At 35.9% G+C, this 23120-nt stretch overlaps 1 protein-coding gene and 1 long non-coding RNA gene across 2 annotated transcripts in view; one reads left to right on the top strand and one right to left on the bottom strand.

Annotated features, from left to right (window-relative positions):
• Nucleotides 1-23120, top strand: part of LOC136802110 (RING-type E3 ubiquitin-protein ligase PPIL2-like) — a 92527-nt gene that overhangs the window by 59442 nt on the left and 9965 nt on the right.
• LOC136802128 (uncharacterized) lies at nucleotides 2083-12965 on the bottom strand. The gene is made up of 3 exons (XR_010845965.1): nucleotides 12861-12965; nucleotides 11954-12013; nucleotides 2083-2276 (listed from the first exon to the last, which is right to left on the bottom strand). It is a non-coding gene; the product is annotated as an uncharacterized lncRNA (long non-coding RNA).

Here is a 23120-nt window from a genome sequence, read left to right as displayed (position 1 = left end):
TTGCTCTAACGGATTCAGTAAACAAAGAAAGTCGATTTGAATAATTTGATGCAACTTAATGATTGAATTCTGATATGAAAGAAAAGTCGAAACTCTATTTATGTTCCTACCTTTATGGGCGAACGAGGTGATGCTAGGGGTTGTGTTGATTTTTTGTTTTTTTTTGGAACGATTTTAATTTGCACTTCTTCTTGGTGAAGGACTTTTCTATCCAGCACTTCACGATATTCTTCATCCGTTTTGATGAAGTGAGGGCCTGTTCCAACCCTCAAATGGTCATGGATGCGTCTTTGAGGAAGTTCACACAGCGGACATATATATTTGGTGTACTTTCTCGTGGTTGTATCCTTTTTGTCCTTTCGCACCTTCCTGAGTCCTTTGTCAGCTTTGTAACTAAAAAAAAGTCTTTTGTTATTATCGTGTTCTTGAATAGAAATGAAAAGGTGTGAAAAATAATCTCTTTATACTCTTATACTGAAAACATCCAGTGTACTAGTTTGAGGATCGAGTCCAAAGAAGGTATATTTGATTTTTGGAGCCACACATGGTGTTTTATAAACGAATGCCTGCCTCTTAGTCAGGCTTTGATATGCATATGCTATCAGAAAAATTTAGGTACAATATATGGTTTCATTTTTCAAGAAAATTTATAGACTTTATTGAAAATGGCACTCAGTAGAAAAAGTACTATAACATCTTTCTGGTTGTAGACAGTCTAAAATTATCGGCATTTTGGGGGGCGTACGAGGGTTGCTATCACAGAAATACCGACAGAATATTCTTAAATCATCGCAAAACGCCTTTTTTAAAACAAGTTTAAATGTTAGGATAATTTTTTCTTAGCTTAAGATTATTAGCGTAACAGTGGACTAAATGTTTCTTAATTTAGCGTCAATACACCGTTTAGGAGTGTCGACTGCGCACGCGTCAATCCAATTTTCCATTGTTTTGATTTTAGCGATCACGGAAAATTCACTCTCCTCCGTAAAAAAACGGTAGGTAAACATCTGGTTCTCATAAGGAAACATAGCAGAAAAACGGTAGGTAAAGAACTCCTTTTAATCATAACTTCTTTTCCTCTTGATGAATTTTTGTGAAATTTTCAGGAGAGACTTATAAAATTATCATTGATATCATGTTCAAATATCTAAATCATTCTCTTTAAAGGAGAGACAAAAATTCACAATGTTTACATTTCTCTAACCTTTCACAGTACTAAAGTGCGCATTTTTACCTACCATTTTTACCGGGCCTCTGCAATGGAGTACCGTGAAATGCCGAGACTCCTAAACGGTGTATTTAAATTTTTCAAATCGCTTAATCCATGTCGAGGAAGGCCCAGTTGAAGGGGTTGAAAATACTTTTTTCAGGCTTAGTTGCAATGGATTTTGAAAGACACTTAATTGTCACAGACACGTTGGGACCCCGTCCTCAATGGAAAAATCGGTCAAAAATTCGTCCTCGGTGACAAAAATACCCTAAAAATATATATCTCAGATGGAAATCTATACTCAACTTTCATCCCCACTAGGATACTACTATTTTGAAATTTTTGAGCTGTAAACAATAAAATTCAAAATCCCAAGCCAAGAGATTTTCCATCCTCATTGGCATTTGGCTCTTTGATTCAATTCCCACTGAAAAAAAACACAATTATCACAGGGTCACTGAGACAGGGGTGTTGAAAGGAATAGAAGGGAAATGCTTGGGTCTTTTAAAATAACCTTGGTAAAATAGGGAGGTGGCAAAGGAGATGATAGAATGCTGATAGAAGTGGAGAAGGAGGTGCAACCATAGTTTGCGCCGACGGAGAAATTCGCATTTTCTTATTCTCGTTTGGCTTAAATGTTTTCTTTTCAGATCTGAAAGTATTTGAAAGCCTTCATTTAGACTTTGAGATCCTCTAAAATAAGAAGATTTCACCGACAATATTACTTTAAGCACCGAGATACAGACGGAAAAATTCCACTTTACCGTCACCGCCACGCATGTCCAACATCGAAATCCCGACGCAAAAAGGCCTACACTGAAACACCGACAAACCCGTACGCCTCCCCCAATTAGTTACTGCGAAATTAACTTTTAGCTTCTTTATTTGTCCAGTCATGTACATCCACCAAATGTCTGACGAGAAAGATAGGTTTGCTTCCACATACTGGACAGGGCCAATTAGGTCTTTCACTTGTAGTTTTAGATTTTGTCACATTCGTTGTCGCTGTAGTTGTCGTTGTCTTTGGTTTGGTTACATTTTTTTGCTCGAAAAATTTAGCGAAGATCTAAAAAAAAAGATTATTCTGGTGAATGGATTTGAATACCTCGATTTTTAAATTATAACCTTGACACTATGCACCCATAAAGTACAAATGTGGAGTCAAGATAGGGAGAGAATCGACTGATAATATGCCGGTTTGAAAGAGGAGGTGTGAGTTGGACAAAATTTACTCATATAATCGAAGTTGAAACATGACTGGCGAGTTCGAGATCGTTTGGAAAAGAGATTTACTAAAGAAGAACGTCGTCCTTTTTTTTCAACAAACTCACATTAACTCTTCCTCCGAATTCAATATGTATATGTATGTATGTAATAGTTTATTTCAAGTTGACGAACAGGTAGCAATAAAGGCTAATAAAAGTCAACGCTACTTTACAATTTGTAAGGTGATTACAAAAAGCCGACACCGTCAATATAGGTTCGGCAGTTTCTACACGGGCATGATGTAGGCCTCCATTGCTTAATCTTTTCCTTAAAAATACTAAGATCAACTATATCTCTATACTCATCCGGAATTAATTCCCAAACTTTTGGCCCTAAAAATGAAAGTGACTCTGAACTGTGAAAAACAGAGTTTATTTCTCTTGATCTGAAGTAAGGCGTTTTGCGATTTACTTTGATATTTTCATCATTTTTGAAAATTTCTTTAGTTAGATCTGATATGTTATTTTTACATTTGAAAAGTTCTATTGCTAACAACTGAAGATTTTTATGGTGGAATTTGATGGCACCGTCTTTCTCTAAAAGCTGCTCAAAAGTAGATGTATGATCAGAATACACTATCCTCAAACATCTTTCGTGGAGGTGATTTATTTTTTGATCTAGCCTGCGAACATGAAACATCCAGACAAGCGAACAATAATTGAATTGACTTCGAAAGAAGGCATTCATGAGCCTTTGTTTTTTCTTTTGATTTATGTACGGTGCTACCCTCGCAAGTGCACTGATTTTCTGGCTAGCTTTCTTATAAATCATGTTAATGTGTGGCTCAAAAGTCAGACAGTTGTCAAAAGTTAATCCTAGGATCTTGCCTGAGTTGCTGTTAAAGATGCGTTCATTCTGTATAGTAATGAAGATTTCTTTGCTGGTATTGTTAGCTATCAACTCAGACTTGTCTGCATTTCCTTTCATTGATTTTGGGTTATCCATTCAAAGATGATAGCAGCTCCATTCGAGAGCTCCTCACCAACGTGTTCCCAAGAATCAGCTATCACAAAAGGTGTTGTATCGTCTGCATAATTCAGTACATTTCTATTTTCAAGAAAGAAGAACAAATCTCTCATGTAGATGTTAAATAGTAGCGGCCCTAGAATGGATCCTTGGGGAACACCTACTTTAACATTATGCCAGGTACTGTAATGGTCGCCAATTTTCGTTCTTTGCTTTCTATCTGATAGATAGGCTGCTATGAGACCTAAGGCACTCCTTGAAAATCCGTATGCTTCAAGTTTAGCAATCAATAGTTCGTGTGAGATGCAGTCGAAAGCTTTTGATAAGTCAATGAGTAGCGCTGCAAACTTTTCCTTTTCATCTGTAGCTTTCTTCCAAATTTCAGTCATGACTAAAAGTGGAGTTTGTGTACTCATTCCTTTTCTATATCCAAATTGTCTATTGCTCAAAATGTTGTTAAAGTAGGTTGAGACTTGGGTATGTATGACTTTTTCATAAATTTTTGACAGAACTGGGAGAATACTCACCGGTCTGAAGTTGCCCTTGTCATTCTTTGAACCTTTTCTCTTATACACAGGTGTTATATCAGCAAGTTTCAATTCTTTTGGAAAAGAGTTTGACTCGAATGACGCATTTATTTCTGAGCACAAAAACTCGGAAAACATATCACAATTATCCTTTATGATTTTCACTGGAATATCTGAGCTTGGCTGTGATTTTCCTTGAACTAAGTCCTTGATAATTTTCCCTACTTCCTCTTTCGTTGTTGGTATAAAAGAAAATTTATTTAGATACTCAGTTTTCTTGATTTCAGTGACACTTGGGTGTTGTCTATATTTCTGAATACAAATTTCAGTATGATTATTTGTTTCGTCAAATGCAACATAGGGAGGCTCAGGCAAGTCTAGTTTTGATATTATTTGGCCATAATAGTCATTGAATATTTGAGCTATCTGTTTCTCGTCATTTATGATCTTTTCTTTATCCACTAAGGTATAACTCTTATTGTTTGAACCTTTATTTGAAAACAATGGTTGTACAGTTTTCCAAAACTTTTTGTTATCAGTTATGTTGGAATCTTTGAGGTTGGCAAAGTAGTCTTTCTTAGTCCTCCTCAATAGCGATAAGCAAAAAATTTTTTGTCTGTTGTATTTTGTTTTGTTTTCGTGTGTTTTATTCTTATAGTACAGGTTCTTGAGTTTGGATCTTATCATGATGGCTTTTCTCATATCTCTATTTATAAAAGGCATATTATTACCTCTAACCGTTTTATATTTAAAAGGAGCTTGTTTGTCTAGTTCTTCTATGATACACTTTATTTTTGATTCAAATTCACTGTTATCACTATTGATGATCAGATCTAGTTTCATGCGAAAAGTATCACTGTTGAATGTCCTGTAAGATCGGTATCTGATTGTTTTCGGTGGCAATTTCTTAAAGTTTTCATTTAGGATTATCAGAGTCATCTTGTGAAAGTCCGATATTCCAGTGGTAATAGTGTAAGCAGTTTTCTGAAAATGATTTGGCTTATTTGTAAGCATATGGTCAATGCAAGTTGGCCTATCAGGATTTTTAAAACAGGTTGGTGAGTTAATCATAGCTTTGAGATTCAAGCCCTCACAAAAATCAACCAAAGGCTGATTCTCAATTTCGCAATTCAAGTCTCCTACAACCAGAATGTTGTTATAATCGATATCTATCGCATCTATGCTAATTTGCAGCTTTTCTAGGTGCTCGTTGATGTTATTTAAATGTGGGTTATAGGAACAACATATCAGCCATTTTTGTTTATTAATTGTTACCTTAACAAACATGCCTTCATACGTATTTTCAGATCTTATTAACTTAGATGGTAATCCAATTCTTACATAAAGCAAAAGTCCACCACCTCCATCGTTTTTAGGTCTATCCAAACGATGCGGTTCCTCAAAACCTTCTATTTCAAACTGATTAGTTGTGAAATTATCGTTCAATTTGGTTTCAGAAACCAAAAGTATATCTAGATTTCCTGATACTATAGCTGATAAATTTTCAATTTTATTCCTTATTGAGTTGAGATTTAGTACCAAAAGCAAGCCAGCACCACATTCGTAGCACCACATTCAACACCACTTTCGCAGCACCACATTCGCACTTTCGTTTTCGCTCCAGCACCACATTCGGCACTTTCGTTTTCGCTCCAGCACCACATTCGGCAATTCCAGCACCACATTCAACTTTCTGCCCAATTTTCATACTGAAGGAGAGTATTCCTATCCTGGAAATTATGATTCCTATCAAGCCTTATCTATTAGCTTCCATTTAAAGCCAAAATGAAGTCTCTTTCATCATTTCTCTTAATAGCCTCGCGTTATAAAGACACCTCGGTAGAGTACCGAAAATCTTAATTTTTGTGTTTTGGAATAGAAATTGTACTGAAGGAGAGTATTCCTATCCTGGAAATTATAATTCCTATCAAGCCTTATCTATTAGCTTCCATTTAAAGCCAAAATGAAGTCTCTATCATCATTTCTCTTAATAGCCTCGCGTTATAAAGACACCTCGGTAGAGTACCGAAAATCTTAATTTTGGTGTTTTGGAATAGAAATTGTACTGAAGGAGAGTATTCCTATCCTGGAAATTATGATTCCTATCAAGCCTTATATATTGTCTTCCATTTAAAGCCAAAATGAAGTCTCTATCACAATTTCCCTACTCAGCCTCACGTTTTAAAGACACCTCGGTAGAGTACCGAATATCTTAATTTTGGTGTTCTGAACTAAATATTGTACTGAAGGAGAGTATTCCTATCCTGAAAATTATAATTCCTATCAAGCTTTATACATTACCTTTCATTTAAAGCCAAAATAAAGTCTCTATCACCATTTCCCTACTCAGCCTCGCAATGTTTTGCATTCAAGATTATGAAATACATAGTCGAATGAATATTCATAATATTCATATAAGAAATGGTTTGAGAATTTGCCGTATTTTTTGTCTAAACACTTCATTTTAATGTTGCGTGGTAGTGTTAAAATTTCAAAGCTGCTTTACTTTATGGTTATTCGCATATTTTGGATTGTGAGTCGTCTGTGACAACGTTTGGCACCGCTAGTTTTATGACATATTTTATGGTTTATGAATTAATTTAATTCAAAACTAATTTCACAGGTCACGTGACCTTTTATATGACTAAATAAGTAGCCTCGCTAGCAAATCAAGTCAAAAAGTATGTTGACGTTTCTTTTAAAGAAATAATTAAAAAAGCAATTATAAGAGCAATAGCATGGTCGGTGTGTGGTGCACATAGGCGGGCTTCCAAGATGCCAGTATTCCGTTATATGACCTTTTTCATCTTTGGTATTCGAAAGAAAAATTACCGTTATTCTGCTATTTGAGACGTCTTCCGGTATTGATCTTTACACAGTAATCTACCGGTATATTTTCAAACAGACCGGTACAGTAATTCGGTATCGTTGTTCCAAGAAAGGCAAAAAGAGGGCAGGGGCTTAAAAAAAGCCACTGATAACTCATAAAGATGACATACATTATAATTGATGCCTTCATCAATGACTTCATAAAGAAAATGTTTTCACTTTGTTATTTCAAATTTTTTTATTTTATGAGACATATTGTACAAACTAACCTCTTTATCTTTTGACCCGAAATTATTAACCCCCGTCCAATCTTCCCGATTTTTTCCCATTGGTAAGGAGTCTCTAAGAAAAACAGATTTGAACTCCTAACATTATTAGGACTGTTTAAACACGCAGCACACGGCATATTGCTCGAATTCTCGGGTGCAGCAATCACTAAGAGTCAAGTGCACGTGTAGATACTCCCTTGTTCAACAGAGGCGATTACCCTGTGTGACACCCCTGTGTCACAGACCCGCTAGGACCCCCTACTGGCCCCTACCCGCTGGTTTCGATAGGAATTTTTATCCCCACTGTTAGAAAATGTTCCTCTGGAGCTGTTGAGATAGGCACCCCTATTCAGTTCAGTTCTACAACTGAGGTACACACCAATCCCATATTTAAAGGGGGAGCGAAGTGCAGGTGTACGATGCAATCAGCTATGTTTCTAATAGTAATAGGAGATAAACATCTTTGAATCACACTAGTTTAACCCTCTCACTCAAAGCGTTCCTTATGATAAAAGCCTGGTTATACATAGTACGTGATGCAGGGCCCAGAGTCATTGCAGGCGGAGGACCCTGGTCTCCCCACGTTTATAAAAACAAAAGGAAATTTTTAATCCCTAACGGACTTTCAAGAACCTCTGTTGTTGGCAAAATCATTCCAAATTATGGTCGTATTGAAGCAAATAAAAGAGGGTCAAAATTAGATAGTTTTCTCTTCGGCGCCAACCATGGTCCATAGTCACATATGTTTTTTGTCATTCCATTTTTGGGAGCAAAACAGGGGCATCGATTGGAGTCATCAAACAACATCGGTTATTTCTAGTCAGGTACTTAGCAAAATCTCACTAGTCATACTCTACAACCTCTGGCCATTTAGCTTGCACAAAAAAGTTTCCAGCGATTCGTTTCGATAGTGCCAGTATTGTCAGATTTAATTGGCTTTTTGCCAGAACCTGTTTTTGAGAATTGTTTGACCGAGATTAAGGAATTTCAAGAAAAAATTACCGGCATTTCGTACCCCCATTTTCTTAACCCTCCCCCTCTACTGCTGCGAGAGCAAAGGTATTTTCTTTAGAGTAAACTGCAAACTGAGTCGTCCATAATTTGTATCAGAATCAGGGCTTGTTTGTATATCTTTTTGAGCGTTTTAAGCATGTGAGTACTAAATTTGAACTTATTTTTTTCGCTTTACTTTTTTAAAAAGAGCTCTGGCCATGTCCATATAGTACATATCATATATAGTACTATCTCACAGACCCGGTGGGAGGTGGGGACGATGGGACCAACAATACATTGAACAAAGCGGGATGCCGAGGTGCCTTTAAAACGTGACGCTGGAAAGGGAAATGATAGTAGAGACTTCATTTTTACTTTAAATAGAAGGTAGTATATAAGGCTTTATAGGAATCATAATTTCCAGAATAGGAATACTCTCCTTCAGTACAATTTTTACTCCGAAACACTAAAATTAAGATTTTTGGGACTCTACCGAGGTGTCTTTAAAACGTGAGGCTGAGAAGGAAAATAATTCTAGAGACTTCGTTCTTGCTTTAAATGGAAGGTAATATATAAGGCTTGATAGAAATCATAATTTCCATTATAGGAATACTCTACTTCAGTATAATATTTAGTCCAAAGCACCAGAATTAAGATATTCGGCACTCTACCGAGGTGTCTTTAAAACGTGAGGCTGGGAAGGGAAATGGTGATAGAGACTTTATTTTGGCTTGAAATGGAAGGTAGTAAATAAGGCTTGATAGGAATCATAAAATCCAGGATAGGAATGCTCTCCTTCAGTATGATTTTTAGTCCAAAGCACCAAAATTAAGATTTTCGGTACTCTACCGAGGTGTCTTTATAATGCAAGGCTATGAAGAGAAATGGTGATAGAGACTTCATTTTGGCTTTAATGGAAGCTAATAGATAAGGCTTGATAGGAATCATAATTTCCAGGATAGGAATACTCTCTTTCAGTACAATTTCTAGTCCAAAACACCAAAATTAAGATTTTCGGTACTCTACCGAGGTGTCTTTATAATGCGAGGCTATGAAGAGAAATGGTGATAGAGACTTTATTTTGGCTTGAAATGGAAGGTAGTAAATAAGGCTTGATAGGAATCATAAAATCCAGGATAGGAATGCTCTCCTTCAGTATGATTTTTAGTCCAAAGCACCAAAATTAAGATTTTCGGTACTCTACCGAGGTGTCTTTATAATGCAAGGCTATGAAGAGAAATGGTGATAGAGACTTCATTTTGGCTTTAAATGGAAGCTAATAGATAAGGCTTGATAGGAATCATAATTTCCAGGATAGGAATACTCTCTTTCAGTACAATTTCTAGTCCAAAACACCAAAATTAAGATTTTCGGTACTCTACCGAGGTGTCTTTATAATGCGAGGCTATGAAGAGAAATGGTGATAGAGACTTTATTTTGGCTTGAAATGGAAGGTAGTAAATAAGGCTTGATAGGAATCATAAAATCCAGGATAGGAATGCTCTCCTTCAGTATGATTTTTAGTCCAAAGCACCAAAATTAAGATTTTCGGTACTCTACCGAGGTGTCTTTATAATGCAAGGCTATGAAGAGAAATGGTGATAGAGACTTCATTTTGGCTTTAAATGGAAGCTAATAGATAAGGCTTGATAGGAATCATAATTTCCAGGATAGGAATACTCTCCTTCAGTATGAAAATTGGGCAGAAAGTTGAATGTGGTGCTGGAATTGCCGAATGTGGTGCTGGAGCGAAAACGAAAGTCCGAAAGTGGTGCTGGAGCGAAAACGAAAGTGCCGAATGTGGTGCTCCGAATGTGGTGTTGAATGTGGTGCTACGAATGTGGTGCTGGCTTGCTTTTGGTGATTTAGTTGACCAATAAGTATTTTCTTACAGTTTTGCTTACGAAGATCTTTAAGTTTTTCAAGTTCAAGCTCTCTATTAAGCATTGGAGAATCTACATCATACCTGTGCATGTTGTCTTCTTGCTGCTCCTGTCCGACTCGCTGTTCATGTCCTTCTTGTTGTTCATGTCCGTCTTGTTGTTCATGTCCGTCTTGTTGGTGAATCGATGTGATGTCAAAGTTTGTGCTTGCTTTGTCATTGGTTTGTGGTATGTTATCAGTTGTTGGTGATGTTTTGTGTTCTATTTTTGTTGTTTCTTTATTTTTATCTAATTGTTTGTTTGCAGTAACAGATATTACTGACGTTGGCTTTTTGGAAACTTCTTGATGTAGTATCCGTTTTTTGAATCACCTCGGACTCTATGTACTACTGCAGATGATTCGGAGTTGAGATGTTTTGCTTTTTCCGTCCATTCTTTAAGGACAGACCTTTCTGTTGGTTAGGTTTGTTAGGTCTTCCGTTATGCTGATTCCTTTATATTCCTCGTTATCTTTCAGTGCGGATAGGTTGCGCAGAACTGTCATCTTTTCTTTTTCTGTACCAAGCACAACTTTAATTCGTCGTTTTTTATCGTTGGCTTGACTACCGATTCTTGAGATGGCTCTCATGTTTGGTTTTGGTATTTTGATCGTTTCAATTAGGGTATCAACAAAGGCTCTGTCAGTGATTTCTGTTTGTTCAGGCGTATTTTCAGTTACTCCATGAATGATGATGTTTTTCGATCGATTATCATGATCACGCTTCTCTTTCATTTCCTCATACCTAGCTTCTTTAACGATTGTTTTTAAGCCATTCGGAGTGGAGGCTTTGGTAGCGCTAGCATAGGTTTTGACTTCAGTCACCTTATCCTCTACTTTTGTTAGTGATGACTGGATTTCTTGAAGGATCGAAGTTTTGATACTTTCTCCTAGGGTGTCGATTTGTTCTTTAATTTTTTTTTCGAAGTCATCTACAGTGTACGAATCGTTTTCTAGGCTCTTATTCTTTGTTTTAAGAGTTTTCACTTTCTTTTGGTATTCTTTGATCGATTGATCACGCTCGTGTATGATATTTTTCAAATTTTCTTGGTCGCTCTCCATACATAACGATTCTATATTTTTTGAGATGTCTACACAGTTTGAGCAGATGAAGGTTGCTTTGTTGCGTTTCAGGGTTTGATTGTTTAAGTGTATTTGGACTTGGTATGCTGGTAGTTTAGAGCATTTGAAATGAACTAAACGAGAACATTTTACCATGGAGCATTTAAGGGTGTTTGCTTCGTCTGGAACGAAGCAATTTGCAGTTGTACACTTTGGTGGAGTCTCTGTTGATGTTATGTCAATGGATGATATATCACTGGGTGGATCCTCATCCATTGTTGGTGATGTTGGTGGCGGAAGATGATGGTAGTGTTTGTGGGAGCTTAATTTTGTAGTAAAAATACGATAGCTGTATTCACGATATGCACCACTGTAATGTCTTCTGAACACCCAACATCTGATTGGTTTTAAGTGACGTAAAATCAGTCAATACGTCACTTGAAACCAATCAGCTGTTGGATGTTCAGAAGACACTATAGTGGTGCATATCATGAATAACTGTCAATTGACACTAAAAATCAGTACTATCTTGATAATTTCTGAAATCTGAGGCTTATAGACTCTTCTTAATTAGATTATAGGTATTAGCCAAATTTCAGCCACCTGTTTGTTCTTAAAAAATATACCTTAATGGAAGAAATTTTCGCGGGAAGAAATTTTCGCGGTTTTTCGGCAAATTCGCGAAATTAAATTCCGCGAAACACGAATATTTTCAGGATTTAAAAAATTACCCGAAAATTGGTATTTTTAGGGCAAAATAGGCCATATTATGAACATAAAATTTTCTCAACCGCGAAATTAAATTCCCGCCATCCCGCGAAACTTCCGAATTTTGACCTGCGAACCGCGAAATTAAATTCCGCGAAAATTTCTTCCCTTAAGGTAGCGTGTATAAGTGATAGAAAATATACCATGCTCGCCGATTCTTTGTCTCCAGATTCCATAGCATTTTTCAATTCATCAAATGATATCTATAAATTTATTTGTATTTCTGATATATTAAGTCAACACAACCTCACTATTCCTATCAAAAAATTCATAATTGGACCTCCATTTCGCAATAAATAAGCAGGAGGAAAATTCCGGTTATTCTCTCTCTATTTCCGTTGCAAATCTTTATGATAATTTTGTAAAATATCATTTTTTGTTTCAGTGACATTATAGAGATATCTTCAGTTTGCAACACAACGTTCACAGGCATCATTTTCATGCTTGAACTATTTGTCGTGGACTAACCATAGAGAGAGGATGGAGAAATGTCTAAGCCCGAAGAAATGTCTAAGCCCGGGGGGGTACTAGGGTTGCCGATCCATAAGGAGACCAAATTTTAGTGAAAGAGTGCCCCTTCGAGAGACTTTTTTGAAACATTTTCTTCTATTTTCTATTTTCGTAAAATTTCCTACCCTTAGAGAGACCTTTTCTACAATTTTTTTCTCTCGAAATTAAAAATGTTTCTTAATAGTCGTGAATCTTTTGACTCTTAGAGAGACTACTTTGAAATCTTCTGATTTTTGTAACCCTTAGAAAAGCTTTAAAAAGTGAAAAAAGTGACCCTTATCGTTAGTACATTCCAAGCACCTATTTGTGTCTAAGTACCCTCCTCCGGGTCCAAGGGCAAAATTTGATATACAGTCGACGCTCTCTAATTCGACGCGTTCTACTATTTGATACGCTCCCTTATTTGATAAAATTCGTCAACAAGAAAATCTCATAAATGACGCTCTATCATTCGATAAGCTCCCTTATTCGGCGAAAATCCAACCCCCCTTGAAGATCGAATTAGAGAGCATCTACTGTAATGAACAACAATTTACTTACTGGTGCTTTCAGTTGGCGATTTAAATCTTTTGCAATGGAAGTGCCAGAATTCAAAATATCTAGTGAAAAAAAGGAAAATATTCACCAACTATCCGAGCCTGAGGAAATTAGGAAAAAATTTAACTTTACTTTTTAGTAAAGCTATTCGGGCTCTTGATAAATGATAAAAATCATATTTTTGCGTCTAACAAGTAAAATACAAACAAAAAGACAACAAAATTTTGAAATCCTTTAAGTTTGGCAAGTCTGCAAAGCAAAGACATTTGACCTAAGGATATCCTTATATGTATACATATGCTATAGTAGTCTAATTAGGTTCTTCTATTATTGAACCTAGGAATTTACTGGGTCAATGAGAAAGGCACGTCCATAATTGGAGAAATAAGTTAGTATACCATGATTTAATGTTGGTGTGGTTGTTTTCATTTCCATCTATGGAAGGAAAAAGAATTTAGGTTGATTCATACTTCTTTCAACATTTAATACGTTACAAACTACACCCCTGTGTGACCCACCGGTAGAAAAATAAACCAAAAATTTGTCCCCGGTGGAAAAAATACCCTACCATTTCAACCCTACTGGGAAATTGCTCTATGATTTTTTACCCATTGGAAATTGAATAGTAAAAATTGCACTCCAAAACCATCCCCACTGGAATTTTTTAGATGGAAACAATAGATTTTTCTATCCCCATTGGGATTTCAATAGAAATTTTCATTCCCACCGAGGGGAAAATTTCCACCGTGGCACTGAGACAGGGGTGTTAAACTCTACAGTGCTTGTTTCTATTGCAACATACCAGAAGCCACCTTGAAAATGCTCCAAACTTTTAGACGTAAAGATATCTCCTTTTGAGAAGTAAAGATATCTGTGAAACCAGAGATTTGGGAAAAGAGGATAAGAAACGCCGCTGCCGCTCGCTGTTTTCCTATTCTTTCCCTTTGAATTCGGCACCCTTTGAAGAAGCAAGGCTGTAGAATAGTTGAGCAAGAAGGAAGGCCGAAACAAAATGGCGTTACGTACAGGTTAACCAATGTTCATAAGAAAAAAGTCCTTGAATAAAGCTTTCCAGTGAGTTCATTGTGAAAAAGAGACTGGGGTGTGAATCTTTGATCTTCTGGGGGTTTCCCCTGAGAAAATCGAGGAAAATCATTCTATATTCTGGGAGTAAAGATGGCGGACATGAGGCATGCTTGAAATTTTGAAAAATTGGGACCAATTTCTTTCTGGCTTGTATTGCTCTGAATGAATTTTTTGTGTTGCAGACATAATTTTTATGGGTAGTAGGAAGGTTTATTGTGACCACCTATGCCTTAGTTTTCCTGGGCACTCTCTAAAACTTCTAGGCATTTTGATTTAAGATGGGCAAAATCGATTGATAATTTTGTTGTTTTTTTTCAACTTTTAGATGAAAAAAATAGTGTAATCTTAGAAAAACTTCCTCCATGGTAATGGACTTGAGATTCAGTAAGTATGCTTGATTTCCTCTGTGGTACTTTTAGTTTTATCTAGGGAAAACATTGACTTTTGGGTTGGAAATTTAAAGTTTCGGCTAACAAAAACATTGTAAAGTTCAAATAACTTCGATATGTGATATTTATAAAGTCTGACTATTGATGGGCCGTGATTTTGACCGGCCAGTGGATTGACTCACAAGGCTTGGACAACTTTGCAGCCAAAACATAATTTCATCGGTTGACTTTACAGTCTGTGTTAGGGTAATTCAATACAGATTATTGCTTATACAAAAACAAAAAAGCCCTAGTTTTACAGTAGATTTTCATTTCATATATTTTCAGGGCTAGTTATCGTCATTTTCTCTATGAAATACTGTTTATAACAACACTACCCAGAAAAACCATTCCACAGAAAGTTAAGTATGGGCCATCCAAGCACTGGTGCAATGAAGTAAAGATTGACTCAGGATGACTCAACATTTTTGCATTTTGACCGTCACGTTAAGGCATGACAAAGTCTGCTAAAAAATGAAATTAAACCTGCAGAAACTATATTACGTGCATTATTTAGCTTGACCAAAACAAAATGATATGCAGAGGATGTTAATATTTTGTAAATGTTTTCTGGACAACCGTGGATATGAACAGTTGAACGGTTGAGCACCGCCTACATCCTTTGAAATTGGACATATACTTGGAAAATGTTCTCTGGAAAAAGTGGATTTCCATATACGTATTATGTAAATTTGATCAGTCTGGAGAATTTTTATCGAATCTGTATTTATTTGGATGTTTGTTTTGTATCCAGGTTGTCCCTGGAAAGATGGTCCAAACAAGTCATCAGAGCCAGGAAACATGTGGGCCAAAATTACCAAATGTAAACAAACTAAGAGACCCCAAAAGTGCTTCTATTTAAATTCTACAATTCTACTTGAACACATATTTTCACTTGTTATGTAACAAGTTTTTCTGAGCACAGGCTGATATTATTTTTCCAATATTTTTTCCAAATGTAAATGTATTTCATTTTTTTAGCAATGAGTTATACATCTGTTAAATTTAGTCTTCTATGGAGCAATGATATAATTTTTCTAGTCCAGCTTTCAATCTGAATCAATGTACTAATTAAAAGAATCAGTTGGAAGGTTTTAGTCTTTTTTTATAGTCTTCTCAATTTTATTTCAATGGAAAGTCATGAGTGATATTGATTTTTTTTCATGCAATACATGTTTATTTTCCCAGGTGTTATAAATGAAGGTGAATCATAAAAAACCCTTTTGGGTTTAATCTTTTTTAGAAAAATTTCAAACCATTTTTAGCAGCATTTACAAATTAAAAGAGTTGCATAAATGAGAAGGATATTTTAAATTTTTAATTCTTATGCACTTTTATTATACTGTTTTATTTGCTAGATAGATATTTCATTATATCATTATATGTTTTGTATAACTATTGTATTTTTTCAATAATCTTTTTGGATTATTTTATGCCTTTATTGTTTCGAGTTCATATAAAGCTCTTAAAAGAAAGATTTATGATATTTGTGATCTTCTAGCATTGATATCATGAATTATCATCGCTTCTTTTTTCTTTTTTTCTTTTGACCTCTATTTTTGTCCTGTTTCCAATTTGTTCTAATACCCAACACCACTACCCGGATGAAGAGGCCTGAGTCTTCTAAATGACGCGCCTTACGCGCCCACGCGCCCTCATATTTTTAACGCGCCTTCGCGCCCTAAAATGTTACGCGCCCACGCGCCTACGCGCCCTGGTAATTTGACGCGCCCTAAAAATTTGGAGCGCTCTAAAAATTTGACGCGCCCTAAAAATTTGACGCGCCCTAAAAATTTGACGCGCCCAGATAATTTGACGCGCCCTAAAAATTTGACGCGCCCTAAAAAATCGACGCGCCCTGATAATTTGACACTACGTAAGTAGTGAAATGAAACACTTTTCTTTTGATACTTTTTTAATGAGCCTAAAAATGTTTAGTTTTAGCTAACCATGCCTGTTTTGTGAAATATTTATTTGGTGTAAAAAGCTTCTTACCTATATGCAAGTAGAAGTATTTTGCAGTGTTTTTGTTGTATCGTTTTTTTTCTAGAAGTTTTTATTGTTTTAAAGTTTTTTAAAAAGTTTTTACTGTATTTTTAATACTTCACTTTTGCCTTATGGTAAAAAATCTTTTGATTGATTTGAAAATCAGAGTTTTCTCCATGTCTCATAAAGAATGTTGTTCTTATCCCAGTGTCGTTTTATGAGCGATTGAGGATACAAACCTTTTTCCCGAGTATTTTATTACCAAGCCATAATTTGTGTTTTCAGTACATGATTTTTTTCTACGTCACCGCAGTAATCAAATTATTATTTTAAATCACTCTTTTCCAAATTGAGATGTACATTTAACAAAGACAGCGACAATGGAAAACGTTTCAAAAATTCCCAAGTCAAAGATGATTACAAAAAGTTGGGTTTTCTGTGAAGGGACAAATTTGTGCATTTTCCCCTGTAAATTGAAGAGAAATAACGTGTAGCATGCACAAATTCTATGAAATAGACTAATAAAGTGTACAGCCGATAAATGGAACGGGTCGACTTTAGGCTAATCTCTTAAGAAATGATCATTTTGCTAACGCCGACATTCTTTTATATACCAACCATGTATGATTAGACCGGTCCCATTATTCCGTCCGTCAAAACTGTCGAAAACTTAAGGCACATCAAAACCCTAGGGCGTGTCGAAATCTTAGGGTGCGTCAAATTTTCAAGGCGCGTCGAAATTCTAGGGCGCGTCGAAATCATAGGGCGCGTCAAATTTTAAAGGCGCGTCGAAATCATAGGGCGCGTCAAATTTTAAAGGCGCGTCGAAATCATAGGGCGCGTCAAATTTTCAAGGCGCGTCGAAATCATAGGGCGCGTCAAATTTTCAAGGCGCGTCAGGCGCGTAAGGCGCGAAGGCGCGTCAAAAATATGAGGGCGCGTGGGCGCGTAAGGCGCGTCATTTAGCAGACTCAAGAGGCCTCCATGGTATTGTTTCTTAGAAACTCTAGTCCAAGAAATAACCAAAAATTATCCGAGTTTTACAAGCTTATCATTTTTGGTTTTATAATGTGAATTTCAATTCTTTTAGCCACAGTATGTATAAATTGATTCGATCATTCTATAAAGAAAATATTTTGATCAAAGCTGGGAAATTCTCCCCTTCAAGCACAACGACGAAGGCTTGAGAAACACTGCGTTCAAAATGAAAAGTGCTTATAAAAAATATCAAAATCCGCGATTTAAAAAAAAAATTATTCACTTTCGATGTCAATCACGGCTGCCATTTTTTGTTTGTACTTCTAGTCTTGTGCGCATAACGAATCAAGCGCTCTGATTGGTCCAGAATAAAAACAATCGATCGGCCGCAGACATTTCAATAGAAACAAAAGATTCTACAGCCTAGCTTCAAATAGATGAATAGCGCATTTCTTATCCTCTTTTCCCAAATCTCTGGTGAAACAGTTTTTATTAATTCGAAAGGAATTCTTTAGCAATGTTGATTCAAAATCGATTTCAAATTATCCACAGATCTTTCTGTTACATTTTGAAATAAAGCTTTGTTAGGCAATCTTTTGGAAGGTATCAAGTCACGATATCATTGTTTCAGACTTTATCTAAGATTTTTGATGATTTTCAGGGTTATATTACTTTTTTTCTCGCTAAATAAGAACAGATAAAATCATGTTCTCTCACGAGTCGAATTTTGACCTTAAAATCTCACGGTGGGTCGAATTTCGTAATTTTCACCAATTTTCAGGGTCTGTTTTGGAAAACATGCTAAAATTTGCGTCCGACAGGACCCTAGGCTGCTGGCATCCACTAACGGATTCGTGCTCCTTATAGAGGATGCTTAATAAGCTATATTTCCTTTGTCCAGAGATTTGCCGCCTAAGACATATTTAGCTGGCGAGTGTCTACAAATATAACATTACGTAATGTTTAAGTTTTCTGTGAGGCACCAAATCATAGATTGGAAAATATATTTGGATTTCGATAAAAAAGTAGGCGGAAGGAAGTTTGCTTGTTTTTCTTCCTTCTTTCTTGTTTAATGTGGAGACAGGGGGGATCAACATCCAGATACCAGACCCATAGCCGGGTGGTGGTGTCTTTTTGGACCTACCCCGGTGGGGTGAAGGTCCTATAAATTAACCCGTGTTCGTTAGTTCGTTCGTTCGTTCGTTAGTTACCAACTTTTCTCGAGATTGGCTCATTCAATTTTTCTGATTTTTTGCACAAAGGTGCATTACTATAAACCCTCGAATGTGACGGAGCCCGATTTTCGAAAAAAAAATTTTTCCGGCCGGTAGAACCGGAAATGTCCCGAAAAAAGCGGTTTTTTGAGATTTTCTCGAGATTTTATCATTAGTTTTTTGCGATTTTTTGCACATAGATGCACATTAGTACTGCCGAAAAGGTGTCGAAAACCGTTTGCCGAAAAAAAATTTTTTCCGGTCTGTAGAACCGGAAATGTGCCGGAAATCGTCGTTTTTTCACATTTCCGTCACATTTTTTTCAACTTATTTAATTGTTTCTTTACAGAAAAATGTTCTTTATGATGACGCCCAAAACTTAGCATCGTTTGATTTCCAAAAAAATCATCCTTTGAATCCGGAACTCCTTAAAAATCGCCGGAACAGCCGAAAACCGGCGTAAAACGGTTTTCCTTCATTTTTTCAACTTATACTCGACAGATTTTCATGATTTTTTGCACAATGATGTAAAATGGCAATGCCCAAAATGTGACAGAGCCCAATTTTCGAAAAAGAAATTTTTCCGGCCGGTAGAACCGGAAATGTCCCGAAAAAAGTGGTTTTTTGAGATTTTCTCGAGATTTTATCATTAGTTTTTTGCGATTTTTTGCACATAGATGCACATTAGTACTGCCGAAAAGGTGTCGAAAACCGTTTGCAGAAAAAAAAAATTTTCCGGTCTGTAGAACCGGAAATGTGCCGGAAATCGTCGTTTTTTCACATTTCCGTCACATTTTTTCAACTTATTTAATTGTTTCTTTACAGAAAAATGTTCTTTATGATGATGCCCAAAACTTAGCATCGTTTGATTTCCAAAAAAATCATCATTTGAATCCGGAACTCCTTAAAAATCGCCGGAACAGCCGAAAACCGGCGTAAAACGGTTTTCCTTCATTTTTTCAACTTATACTCGACAGATTTTCATGATTTTTTGCACAATGATGTAAAATGACAATGCTCAAAATGTGACAGAGCCCAATTTTCGAAAAAGAAATTTTTCCGGCCGCTAGAACCGGAAATGTCCCGAAAAAAGCGGTTTTTTGAGATTTTCTCGAGATTTTCTCATTAGTTTTTTGCGATTTTTTGCACATAGATGCACATTAGTACTGCCGAAAAGGTGTTTCTTAATTGCTTTCTCCGTTCCAATAGATATATAATTCGAAATTTAAAATTATACATTACTTCCATTAAATTCTAATTATTCGTTTTATAAATAGGTAGGTCCATTAAAGTATTGCTTGTTTTCCTTTAAAATTCTGAAAAGTCAAGTTGGTATTGATGGGGGTGGGTCCCCCTTTTTTTAGAAAAAAGAGTTATCCTCAGTTGGTATTGATACCAAAATAGGGGGTGGGTACCCCTTTTTTTAAATAATATGATTCAGAAAGTTGGTATCCATATCAAAATGACAGCAAAACTTTCCTAATTAATAAGCATTTTTTCTGTGATAGCATTTGGTAATGAGTGAATCTATTCTGTTCTAAAATTATGTACTAATAATAGCTTCTCCTAGTTTTTGCACATCAATTATATTAAGATAATATTGATTCAGATTGATTTTGCTAGCTTCATTGGGTTTGTTTTTATTATATTGTCAGTTTTTAGTCATTTTCTATTTTAGCATATGACATTTTTTGTGTTGTGTTGAAGAAAGAGTATTTCAAAAATGAGTTTTTTTGAAGTTTCTCTTAGTAACCTGTTTGTGTGGTAGGGGGTGGGTTCCCTTTAAACAGCTTTAAACTCAAATTTGTCAGATTGGTATTGGTACTAAATTAGGGGGTGGGTCCCATGATATTTTGTCAAATTCAAAAAGTCATGTTGGTATCGATACCAAATTAAGGGGGTCCCCCTTTTTTTCTGATTTTTTTGATTTTCAAGTTGGTATCGATACCAATTTTGGGGTGGTGGTGTTAACTTAGCTCAAAAGGTCAAAAGTCAGGTTTTTGGGCTATGGGTTGGTATTATAAATGTTGACCCCCCCCCCTGGTGGAGATTTTGTAAAAGATGAGAAACTAGATTTATTGAATTTAAGTGCCCTGGTGTATCTTCTGTGTGCACCAACAAAATTTTGCTTCATAAAACTACATTTTGATGCTTGAATTTGGACTTGTATGAGTGTATAATTTTTTACCACACTGGATTCGTTGATCACTTTGGCTCCAGATAATTGTTTTGTCAGTTCTACAGATATGTTGCAGATTATTTCAAGGTATTCTTATAGTTATGTATATACAGTACATTTTGGGGGGTCATATTGAATATTTCTGACATTAGTTCTTTATGATAGATTCTACAGAAGGGAGTAGTGCTGTTGTTCCTTCAACAAGGGCCTTTAAATGTTAAAACAAATAAAGAACTTTTCTTCAGCTTTGGCATTTCACTTTTTAATACTGTGTGCCCTTTGTATCTTTCAGGTACTTCAATTCTTTGAAGAGATTGGAGCTGGTTGTTTTCTATCACTGTTGTGTTCATATTTGTATTTTTTGAGCTTCGACCGAAGAGCTGATGGAAAAGTTTTGATAAATTTACAGACCAGATATCTTATAAAAGCAAAAGTCGAAAATAACCTAATCCCTCTTTGGGATCTTAAAGAAAACTCGCTTCTTGATGGAGTATATATAGCGAATGATCAACCTATTCATAAAGTTGGTAACCATTGGCTCTTAGTTTTTGTTGCTAAACGAAAAGTTGTACTTTTTGACAGTTTTGGAAGAGCTCCTCATTACTACAATATAAGCTCATGTCTTTTTTTTCTTTTCTTTACAATCGATTTTGGGTCTGAGCTAGCTTGATCTTATTCTATATTTCCTAGTCTGTTTTATTAATCATCTTGGGACTATCACCTAATTTTGTTTGGGATTACCTAATCCATATTAAAGATTACCTAATCCCTCTTTGGGATTATCTAATCTAAGGCAATCCTTTTGAGATCACCTAATCCATGTTTAAGATTACCTAATCTTTAATTGGGATTATACTGAATCCGTGTTAATATGTTTTGGAGATCACCTAATCCCTGTTTAAGATTACCTAATCCTTCACTTAATCTTTGTTTGTGATTACCTAATCTCTGTTTAGGTTTACCTAATTCAAGCTAATCCTTATCTCAGATCACCTAACCCCTATTATAAGATTTCCTAATCCCTCTTTGTAATTACCTGATTCAAGTAAATCTTTTAGAGATTACCGAATCCCTTTATTAGATTACCTAATTCCTCTTTGGTATCAACTAATCCTCATTTGAGATTAGATAATCCCTTGTATTTTTTCTTCCAATTCACATCATTAACTGAAATCGCTGGGCGGGGAACGCTTCGGCGTTTCGTATGATGCCTTGTCGCCATTTTGTTTATTCCTTTAACGGCTCTCCAGCTTTGAAAAGGTAAAAACTGAGAAAAAACATGAGCAATTTTCATCCTTTTATGGAGGGGGGTTGTATTTTAACGGTGTGACGGGATTGGCCCTTTTTTAGTACGGGAAAAAGGTATTTTAAAATCAGATGGTGACAGTATTTGGTCTTATTTTTTGTCATTATGCCGGTATTTGAACCTGTACAAACCGGTGTGACGGTGTTATTATTTTTTTCAATTTTCGGGATTCCAGAATTTAGCAAAAATTTTGACGGGAAAACGGTATTTCGAACCCCTACAAACCTCCTTTTATACGTTGTGTTTTAATCGAAGCACAAAAATTATATCTTGATTTACTTTAAACAATGCTTATTCATTTTCAGCTCTTCTCATGCCTTGTCGTTTTAAAATTTAATGATTGAAAGTAAACACAATGCCTATTCATTTCTTCTCTAACACAATGCCTATTCATTTCTGCTCTAACACAATGCCTATTCATTTCTGCTCTAACACAATGCCTATTCATTTCTGCTCTAACACAATACCTATTCATTTCTGCTCATGTTAACAATACCCATTGTGTTCAAACTCTTCTATTCATGTTAACAATACCCATTGTGTTCAAACTCTCACATTATACCTACTCAGGTATGTGTTACCATGGGGGTACTTAGGCAAGTGAAGGTACAGGAATGTGCCTTAAGGGTGCCGTTTTTGAACCTAACAGTCCCTGTAAGGATTTGACGAATTGGAAAATGAAATTTCAGTTACGAGCCAGTAAGGGTCTAAAAAATAAGAAAATTTCAATTTTCTCCCTCTTAATACATCAAAAATTTTGTTAGATTAGATTATTAAATTACAGTATAATAATTCACAAAATTTTTCATATTTTCCTCCTTTTTAGTCTCTCTAGGGGTCCGAGTGTAGGAAAGCCAGACGGTACCCTGTCATCCGAGTGTGTTACTGATACTTTATATATCACTCTCTAAATTCTAATGTAAGCTTTCAACGCCAAGCTTGAAATCCTTTTATTTCAGATATTCTATACACATACCCAATTATTCATTAAAGAAATTTATGTTGTCATGGCAGACAGCACACAGAATCTAGCTGGTGAGCAAACGTCTGCGCGTGTTGGAAGTCATGGAAAATTTAAAATGAATG

The sequence above is a fragment of the Clytia hemisphaerica genome, unplaced genomic scaffold (assembly GCF_902728285.1).
Source record: "Clytia hemisphaerica strain Z4C2 unplaced genomic scaffold, Clytia hemisphaerica genome assembly, whole genome shotgun sequence".
Lineage (NCBI taxonomy): Eukaryota > Metazoa > Cnidaria > Hydrozoa > Leptothecata > Clytiidae > Clytia > Clytia hemisphaerica.
The sequence above is the reverse complement of the archived record's forward strand: the minus strand, read 5'-3'. Positions and strand labels throughout refer to the sequence as shown.